Below are 11,416 nucleotides of genomic sequence, written 5' to 3' on the forward strand. Positions count from 1 at the left end.
CCCCCCTCGCGCCCCCCGCACCCCCTTGAGGTTGGGGGGCTGCAACCCCCCGCAAAAGATAGATTTTTGAAAACTCGTTTGACGTGTTTCAGCGTTTTTCGAAATTTTAATTTTTCTAAAAGTTATTCAACCGTCCCGGTACTTTATGTACACCCTGTATAATGAAAGTGTTTTTATTTTTTCTCTACGTGCTTTACGAGCGGAGATTTGCGACGCAAAATACGAATGTGAAACTTTTATATTAAGAAACGTCATCATCATCGTCGTCCACGTCGTCGACCAGGAGAAAATGTCCATCTCATTTTTTCGACACTAGGGGGCTTTTGACTTAACCTAGCGATGGCAGCATTGCACATTCGAATTTGATCAACCACACATGACGGCTGTGATAATTAGCGATGGTAACATTGTCACATATACGATGTGACGTGCACGCGGCGCATTATTATTATAATTAATTGAAATTAAAATAAAATATAATTAAAAATATGAATTAAAATAAAATATTAATTATAATTAAAATGAAATATCGTATCGAGATTGTCGTTGAAGATCTAGGTATTTAGCGCGTCAAAGAAGAGGGTGTATAGATATTCAGGAATTAAGCGTCTAGGTGTTTGCCGTCGAGGAATTAAACGTCTAGATGTTTGTCGTCGAGGAAGTGGGTGTTTAGGTTGAAGAAATGGGTGTCTAGGTGTTCGCTATCGAGGAAGTGGGTGTCTAGGTGTTCGCCGTCGAGGAAATGGGTGTCTAGGTGTTTGCTGTTGAGAAAGTGGGTGTCTAGGTATTCGCCTTCGAGGAAGTGGGTGTCAAGGTGTTCGCCTTTAAGAAAGTGGGTGTCTAGGTGTTCGCCATCTCATTCTGACAGGTTTGACTCTAGATAGCAAGAGGTAAATGTGGCATTTAGTATTAACCGTTAAACTATTCAGGTTAGAATCTGTCACATCGATGGAACAGAGGAACACGTATGAACACGTCAGGCTAGAATAAATATTCTCTGCTGTAAAACACATTTTCCGGTGTAAGAATACATTTTCTATCCTGGTAGTTTATTTCAATTAATATTATCTTATAAAATTTGTAATAACTTTTATTGCAATATTCTTTCGTACAGGTTTAAGAAAGTGTCTGCAATGCGATAGAAAGCGTGTATATATATATTTTTATTAATAATTTGTTCTCTCTATTCTTTATAATTATGACAGAATTGATTCTTTGTGCTGTTTATTTTCAGATTTACTGAAAGGAAAGGCTTGAATTTAAAAGGTAATGATTTATTTTTATGGTAGTGTGTTTTCTCATTATTAAAGACATATAATATAAAAATGAGTAAAGGACTCTTATAATTCAAACATAAAACAATAAGTAAAAAACAATTAATTAGAAATATACAATATAAAAATGAGTAAAAGACTTATAATTCAAACATAAAACAATAAGTAAAGAATAATTAATGCCCATTTCCACCAACGTGAATTAACTTCAATCTCGGTTCAACTTATCTTTAGAATTAGAAAAAGACGAAGAGCAAGTTGAACCGACAAGTTAATCTACGTTGGTGGAAATGGACATAAGAATCTAAAACATCTAAATATTAGAAATATAATTATAAAAGCAAAAATTATCTTACATCTTTTTCGCGTTTAATCTATAGGAGCATGTTGAAGCAAGCGACGCGAACAAATGTCTTATCTTATCGTTGTGATATATATACAAATTTTTAAAAAATTTAAAAGAAAAAGGTAAAAAAAGCGCTAAGCGTTGGTGAAACTGGCCCAAATGGTGCTTCTCGTAAAGAATCACCATTTGGGCCAGTTGCACCAACGCCAATTACTTAATCGGCCGTAAAACTGATATACAAACTTACCTTTTAAAAAAAAAGGTAAAAAAAGCGCTAAGCGTTGGTGAATCTGATCCAAAGGGTACTTCTCGTAAAGATTCATCATTTGGGCCAGTTTCACCAACGCCAATTACTTAATCGGCCGTGAAACTGATGACTAATCACGTTTGCTGTTTAGTAGAACTAATGATATGTATCATTTGTATAAAAGATTTGATATCAACAACTGGCGCCAAGTTAAATTTTACCATTTTAATCCTCCCAAAGAAAAAATATAATAGTGACTTTAATTTTTTTCTTAATTTATTTAACTATAATGACATGTATTATTCGTATGAAAGATTTGATATCAACAAAATTGTCGCCAAGCTAAATTCATCAAAATTTTATCAAAATTTTAAGTATTATTTGTAAAAAAGATTTGATATCAACAATTGGCGCCAAGTTAAATTCCATGTAATTCGAATACCAAATTAAATAAATTATATTAACTTTAATGATATGTATCATTCCTATAAAAGATTTGATATCAAGAACTGGCGCCAAATTAAATCCCACTTTTTATACCATGCCAAATTAAATAAATAATAAATATTAATTTAATGGTATGTATTATTTGTACGAACGATTTGATATCAACAACTGGCGCCAAGTTAAATTTTACAAAATGAAAAGTAAAACTCAAGTGATACTATCTTTATTATTTACTTAATCCGAATGATACTATCTTTATTTTTTATGCAATGAAACCTAAGTAAACGTATACTTATTGAAGAATCTTCCTATTCCAATCCAAATGGTTTAAATTCCTCTTAAATGAAATTATTATATCACAATTCATTCAAAGACATTTCCTTTTCCAACTAAAGTAGTGGTTATTTAATTCTCCTTCAAAACATTATACAAAACATTATCACAAAATTGCGTTACCTTGCTCAATTTAAGTGTTACCACTTGAAATTAAAGAATTAACCATATAAAATAAAAAAATTTAATTTAAATAGAAAAATTTTTCATGTAAAAACACTTGGCGTTGCTAGATAGAGTAAGAAAAACTATAAGAACAATTAAAAAAAATGCAGCAGAATCCAAATAGAAATCCTGGAGTGGAGGAACTATTTAGAGTTAGTGACATATTAAAATATATACCTAATTCTGAAATTCCTAAAGTGATTTCATCTTCTTTATGGAGCAAATATAAATATGCTCCCGTTACGTCCTGTGATGTTGAAAGATCATTATTTACTTATAAACTAATTCTATCAGAAAAAAGGCATAATTTCACTCCGGCTAATCTTCAAAAAACTCTTGTTATTTATTGTCATTTAAATTACAATCAATAGTATTATGTTACATAATTTATGTGTATTGCTTCATGTTCGCGTGATTACTAATCATTAATTACGCATAGAATTTTGTAAATAAGGTGCATATTATCTGTATTTATTATGCATATTCCCTTATGGAAAAAGACACTGAAAATTTCGAAAAAACACTGAAAATTAGGTGTTAACGCTCAAAGTTGAGTGTTAACACCTAATTTTCAGTGTTTTTTTTAAACGTTCAGTGTCTTTTTCCATAAGGGTTGCGCATATATGCTGCATAAGTAATGCATATTGCGCATATATGATGCATAAATAATGCATATTGCGCATATATGCTGCATAAATAATGCATATTTTTTGTGCATATATTTTGCATATCTCTATATGCATCCATGAAACAATTTAAAATCGTTAGATTAGTACAGATTTTTCGTTATTATTACCTGAATCCAAAAAAATGTTTCTTCATAAAAATCTGCAGTCTAATTATTATATAATTATTATAATGGTGAGAGGCAAGGGGACTCACGGTAAACAAACACCCCAAACGTGAGAGGCAAGGGGACTCACGGTAAACAAGCACCCCAAACGTGAGTGGCAAGGGGACTCACGGTAAACAAGCACCAAAGGAAACAGAACTTACTACGTCTACGTCGTTGTTTCTGGATAATGCTAAAAGTAAGATAAACGCATTTAAACAAACTGCTTCTGAGCTCTTTTTAAACACTTGACCTTGATTTGTCCTTCTCAAGGTTACAATAAAAAATTTTTAAATATCATTTCTGACGTAAAATTTCCCGCTCTCTTCGAATCCGGTGTCAAAAGTAGGTGGTCCTATTTAAAAAAATCACTCTGACCTCCAAATGACCTTGGAAATTCATCTCAAAGTCAACTTCATTAAATTAGAAAGATGACCCCCATTGTCCTGAATAAGTTTTGTCTGAACTATTTTTCTGTATCTGCCTTATCGACGGAGAAATTTGGGTGGATCCCGTAAAATGGCCCACCATGTATATACATATATATAACAGTATATATAAACAAAAAGTTTAAATAAAATATAGAGTATATTCTAAATGAAGTATATGTTTGTCATTTCCGTTATTTATAAGACTCTGAAATCATAAAATAGAAAGAAATTTAACTTTTAATTTTTCAATTACTTTTTTTTATTCACTCAACTTTTAATTCAATTAATTTCATTATACATTAACTTGTATCTTAACTAAATTAAATTTTCAAGGTTGTTAACTTTAACTTAACTTAGTTAAAAGAAAGAATTAACTTACCCAACCCTGGTTATAAGTTTCAGATAGAAACAAATATATATAACGATGAAAATAATAAATATTTTATTAATTTACAAATGTAAATAGAAAAATAAAAATTTTTTTTTTTATTTACTGTTGAAGTTATTAAATCGTCAAGCTGAACCAACAAACGAGCTAGGACAAATTATGGAAAGAATAATGTGCGAGAAAAGAAAGAATAATCGAAAATTGAATGAAGATTGAAAGTACTGGGGCGTAACTTAAGAAGGATATAACGATTTTTTTCGAGTATTTCTCTACACGTTTTAATAAATCGCGGTCGTGCCAGCATAGCGCGACAATTGACTGGCGGTGGGATAAACATGAAGCAAGAAGTGGCCAGAATTGTCGTATCCAAAGATTAGAAAGTTGCGGTGAAGCGAAATGTATAAAACTGCAACGACGGATTTTCTCTCTTTAGTTTAACGAATTGAATTCCTGTCTACTTTCAGTTTATCACAAGGATAATGAATAATTTGGTAAATAGCAAATTTATTGTATAACACCGTGCGATAGCATTTTTCACACATGAAAAACTCAAATTTTCTGTGAAAGTAGAGATGAAATCTAGTACCGGCGTGCGTTTAATTTGGCGATATCAAATCGTGGGCAATATCAATTTGTGGTTTTTGTGCACGTTCGAAGTATAGAGGAGGTCACTTCATTTGCGGTGCAAGATGAAATTTTGCGATTGTCTGAACATTATGCACATATTTCCATAAAATGATATATTTCCATGTAAAATTGATCGCTGAATGAGAAAAATCAAATTAAAGCAATTGGAGTAGAGCAAAATGGTGAAAAAACATATTTTTAGTTGAAAATCGCCATTTAGGCCGTGATCTGAAAATGCTCATAACTCATAACGCTTGTGAACGTTTGTTTACCTAACCTTTAATAAATAACAAGGATGAAATGATTCATAAGCGTTGTAAGTAAGTCTGAATCGGATCACGGCATTATATGTAGCTAACTTCAAGAGAAATGCGTTATGACTTTTTTTGTAGAAAGGTCGAAAATTTTGAGCAATTTTTAATTAAAAATACATATTTTAAACATCTTCTTTTATTTCCGCTTTAATTTTATCATTTTCTCATTTAGCGATTAATTTTGTATGAAAATACATGATTTTTGGTCAATTGTAAAATTTTATCTTGCACTATGGCCGAAATAACCTGTTCAAATGTGCATAAAACTTCAAATGTGCGTAAAAAACACAAATGATTTGATATCGCGGAACGATACATACGCTTGTATTACATTTTTTTGTCTCTACTTTTAAGAATAACTTGAGTTTTCTATGTGTGAAAAAAATTATTTTTGTTGCATAGTGTAATAATCATTTTATTTATCTTTTTATATCGAATTAAGTTGCATTCGAATGAATAGATTACTTTATTTTTTAATAATAAAAAAGAATTAATAAATATATTTCACATATTTTAAAATTACTTTTCATTTTCGTTTTTATTTGTGTTCTTTTCTTATATTAAAACAATTTATTTTTAATTATTGTTGAAAAACCAATAAATCAATAATACTAAAGGTGATTCTTTAGTAAATTGAGTTATAAAATTTTATTAAATTAATAAATGAAATCTAAGTTTCTAGTGATAATATCTTTATTAATTTATATGTATATGATGAAACCTAAGTGATACGTGTTTTTGTATATTTGCCACCAAGCTAAAATCCCATAAAAATGTCTAATTTTTTTGTATATTGAAGTGGAAATATAACCGAACATGTGCAAAATTCTAGGGTAGGTTAAGGGTCGACATGAGACTATGGAGACCTTAGTCGGAGACGAATTTCTTTATATGCTGAAATTTGAGCTGAAAAATCCTGCTGAAGTTATGGCTGTTAATTGCGATATTCGTAATCAGTAAAGTTATCTAAAGGCTTGCGCGTATAAAGTGAAAAAAATATGTAAATTGATTAATTCGCATACTGTTTATAAGAAGTCATTAAACACTACAAAATGCATGAGATATCAGTATAAATTTACCTTTTTAAAAAAAGTTAAAAAAGCGCTGTGAATACATGCTCTGCAAAAACAGTTTTATATTAAATCAATAAATGAAATCTAAGTTTCTAGTACTAATATCTTTATTAATTTTTAAATATAATGAAACCTAAGTGATACGTGTTTTTGTATATTTGCCACAAAGTTAAAATCCCATAAATAAAAATTCTACTTAATTTGAACGATACGTACCAGACATATAAAAGATTTGATATCAATAATGGGCGATAAATTATAATATTTAAAAATTTTTATCTCACTTAATCCAAATGAACCTTGAACAAAATTCTGTTGTACAAAATTAAAAAACAAAATCCAAATTCCAAGTGAATTATCTTCATTAATTTATATATGGTGAAAACTAAGTGATAAGTATCATTTATATAAAAGATTTCATATCAATAACTGGCGCCAAGTTAAATTCCATACCAAATTAAATAAAGTAATATAATCCAAGCGACAATATCTTTAATTTTTATACAATAAAACCTAAATATACAGAGTATATATTTGACAAGTAACAATAAAACTCTCACATACGGATAGAGCGGACTAAACTGACAAGTAAACCTACCTTTCTCTGTCATTCGCTGAATTTATGAAACTTGATATATTTGTAGAGCAGACAGAAATAATGGGCACGTATTTTTTTATATCGGCAATGGTGCAAGCTTGAGAATGGAAATTATCCTTATAGTGATAAGCACGAGCACCTAATTTTTTGCAATTTAGCTTATTCTGAATTATTTGAAAGGCATATACCACGACGCAAGATGTTAGTAGCTATTATTCTATATTTTTCTCCAATTTACATTAATAGACGTTTCGGTCATAAATTTAACCATCTTCAGTAAATAAAACTCATTAAACGCATAAAAATATATTTGCCTAAACCCTCAAATGTAATTTAAATTATAATTTATAACTAATAATTATTCTTAACAATTACGTCATTTCCATATACAATTTATATATATATCGTTGCATAGTCCTATAATCCAGAAGAATTTTTTCTTTTTTTCTTTAAATTCAGTCACATATTCTGCTTTCCATTCAATGTCATTGTACACATAATTTCCTGATTCTAATAAATTATAAATTTACTGTAATTTATTGTTCTCATGATTGTATTAACAAAAATAATTTTTTATTATTACTTATTTAGTGACACTATAAAATATCTGTGTTCCAATGTAATCCATGGACGATTTTTGATATATCGATCGCTTGTTTTAACCATTCAATAATTGAATACGTTATGCCTGACTCTCATCACGACCTACAGTTTATATACATCTTCTGTAGAGAAATAAACGGAGAGGGAGAATACCGAATTACTTAGAAAGACTTATATTTAATAATGTGAAAAAAGATTCTGGTAATCTTTCTGTTTCATTTTGTTTGTTAATCCCATTTTTTTTTATTTCTATTAGCTTACTCTATTACAGTTACTGCTAAATTTTAAAGGTGATAAGAGGCTATCATGGCTCCTGAAAGCAAATTCAGTGTAAAAAATGTAGAATTCAAAATGACAGACTCAATATGGCGACCTGCTGAAAGAGAAACAATCTTATTTCGCTCTTTGCCGAACCCAGGAATAACCGACGAGGAGGCGGCGAGAATCTATCCTAGAACTCTAGATTTACAAGAGTAGCGCAAACTGCCCGCCATTTTTGACCTGTACAGCACGGTGCGAAATATGAATGAGATATAGGCTGCCTTCACGTAATCGAATTTAGAGGCATCGATATGTAATTCGGTTTCAGCTCTGGGCTTGTAAAGTTTTAGAATCGGTTTACTACTAAGCACGTGTTTTAAGTTATTGAAAGCCGTTTCTTCTTTCACATCGAACCGAAATTCCGCGCCAGCCTTTAACAGATTAGTTAAAGGTCGTGAAATCATAGAATATAAAGCACCAAATTTTCGGAAATAACCTGTGAGCCCTAAGAAGCTTTGAACATCTTTAACGTTTTTTGGCACTAGGAACTTTGACAGCATTTGTCTTATGCTCTGATGGTTGTACTGTTCCATTCTCAACGATGTGCCCGAGATATTCAATTCGCGTTTGAAGAAAGTGACATTTGCGCCAGTTGATTTGTAACCCGACTCGACTAGAAACTTCGAGTATACGTTTTAGATTATTAATAGCGTCTTCAATGTTTTGCGATGATCAAGTCGTCCATATAGGTTAAAACGACTCCTTCTGAAATTAGATCTTTAAATGCGGCGTTGATAAACTTTTGGAACACCGCGGGGGAATTACACAACCCAAACGGCATTCTAATGAATTTATACTGGCCATTCGGTACTACAAAAGATGTGTATTTACGGCTATCTTCCGTTATTTCGACATGGAAAAATCCGTTCCGTAAATTGAGGGTACTGAAAATTTTTGCATTCTGTAACCGGTCTAACTGATCTTAGATTAAAAGCAGTGGATATCTATCTTTAATTATCTTCTTATTTAGTTTACGAAAATCAATGCATATTCTCGTCTCGCCATTCTTTTTCTTAACTAACACGATAGGACTGGCATAGTCAAAAGTGGAAAGTCGTATTATACCGTCGTCTAGCCATTTTTTTAATTGAGTATCTATTTCCTCTCTTTCTGATTGAGACAGCCGTCGTGGTCTCTGATATACAGGAATATCGTCCGTTAGGATTAATGTCATTTTAACACCGATTTCGTGCGTTTTCTTCGGTTCATAATTTCTAGCGATTAATTCGACTTGTTTACGAACATCTTTGTCTGAAATAGAAAAGAAATCGAACGGATCTACACTCTCGACCGCATCTATTTTCAAAACTTCAGGTAAACTTGTATCATCTATAGCGACTGATTCTTCAGGAATTTTGCGAATACTGACTTCACCTTTTACCGCGTGTAGCTCTACTTGATTTAAAAAATCAGCACCGATCAAGATCTCATGTTTCATTATTCGATTATCTAGTACATGGAAGGTAATCGTATAGATTTCGCTGTCAATAGTAACGTCTGCTTTGAAAGAACCGTGTGAGCTGTTATTAAACGCGCCTACGCCATCAAAATGTATTTTGCCGCTTACTGTTGGAGAACCTATCTTAACGTAACCGTCTTGATTCATTAAATTTAAATCACTACCCGTATCAATAATCGCAGAATTGTTGATTTGCTATTTCTACGTGCTTCGATTGTTTTTGATACAAATTGTTTGAATTTATATACGCCGTTTCCTTAAGAGTGTCCGTCTCTACTTTACATAATTTTGCAACGTGAACTGATTACACTTAAAGCACTTGGTACCTTGACTCTTCATCGGGCACTCCTTACCCAAATGATTCTTGCTGCCGCAGTTGAAACACCTCTTGCTATCCTTCGAGTTACGTTCTTCGTTGTGCGCCTTCTTTTTTTCATTCGTTTTCGTCTGCTTTGGCTTGGCTTTTCCGTCTGTCTTCATAGTTTCCTATTGGGCGAATCTCTTTTTCAATTCTCGTATTTATCTTAGCTTCGTACAGGATCGTTTTATTTACTGCATCATCTTGAACGCCGTCAATTATGTACTGTATCACGGAACGTGTATCGACATTTGCCTGTGCTGCAATGTCTAACATTTTGTAAATGTACTTTTGTGACGATTCATTAGCCGCCTTCTTACATTGAGCCAGCTCTCGATGAACAGCGTGGCTGTCCACTATTTCGGCGAATTCTTCTGTGAGAGCTTTTCGTAACCTTTTCTACGTTCTCGTATACTTTTCATAATTAACGAATAGTTTCGTGGATCCCCGCAATAGACGTCTCGCGTATGCTACCTTCTGTATGTCCGACCACTCACAAAGCTCGGCCATTTCTTCAAAATCAGCGATCCATCTATCGACACTAACCTTATCGTCTCCGCTGAATGTCTCTAAAGATCCCTCGACGTCTTGGAATAGCAAGACATTGCTATGCTTCTTTTGTTTATGCTTGTTTACTTTCTTTCGTCCTTTTTCGTCGTCTAGTACGGCGCTACCGTAGTCATCGTCGTCATTACTGCTTTCTTCTTCGTGAGCACTTCTGCTATCCCTTTTGGCTTCATCGTCGTCGTCGTTGTTCTCTGGATCATCATGCTCGCGTTCGAGTAGAGCCGCCATTAGTCTGGAAACAAGCTTACTCTTTAAGCCCGTCCTCTTTAGCTTTCTCTTCTTCAATTCTTCTTTCAGTTGCGTAGCCGTCTTACCCGCTACTTCTGCGTCTATTTCTGCGGAACTGCTTGCATTTTCATCGTTTTCCGCCATTGCGACTATCTTATCACGACCGAACACGTGCGTGATTTTTGTGAACGTAACTTCCTTTTGTCGTCGCTATAGCTGCCGCTTGGGCTTTATCCCGGACGAGCCCTCAGAATTTGTGGGATTAATAAGCGTGCAAGGATTCACGGAGTATAACGATACTTTATTGCTTATAACAAAACGAATGGAAGGTTATATTTCTACGTCTGGATTCGAGAGCGTCTCAAACGGATCTATCTGTCGCGGCGACACAGTCGTTGTTCATTGTCCTTTGTATATCGCCACGCTCGCTTGCACGACGCAGTGCTTCCACCATCTGTCTTATCGACCTAGAGTTCGCGATCGCAGTTTCGCCGGCGCTTCGCGAGTGCCGCCAAAACAAGTGATCGAAAATCGATCCTACAGTTAAAATTAAACAGTAGCTGGAACTCTATCACAGTAATCAAATAAATATACGCATAATTATAAAACAGCATGTAACATCGATAGATTTTCGACTACTGGAAAAGTGTGTTTCGTCAAATTAAGGAAGAAAAGATAGGTGTGTACATGTTTTATATATAGGATAATAACGTAAGTTTATATTGCGTAACAATATTTAAAGTTGTATTGGCTAGTATTAGTACTAAGCAGGCCTATGGCACTCAAGAGGTTTTCTATAGTTTAA

Source organism: Trachymyrmex cornetzi, unplaced genomic scaffold (assembly GCF_001594075.2).
Source record: "Trachymyrmex cornetzi isolate Tcor2-1 unplaced genomic scaffold, Tcor1.1 scaffold836, whole genome shotgun sequence".
Taxonomy (NCBI): domain Eukaryota; kingdom Metazoa; phylum Arthropoda; class Insecta; order Hymenoptera; family Formicidae; genus Trachymyrmex; species Trachymyrmex cornetzi.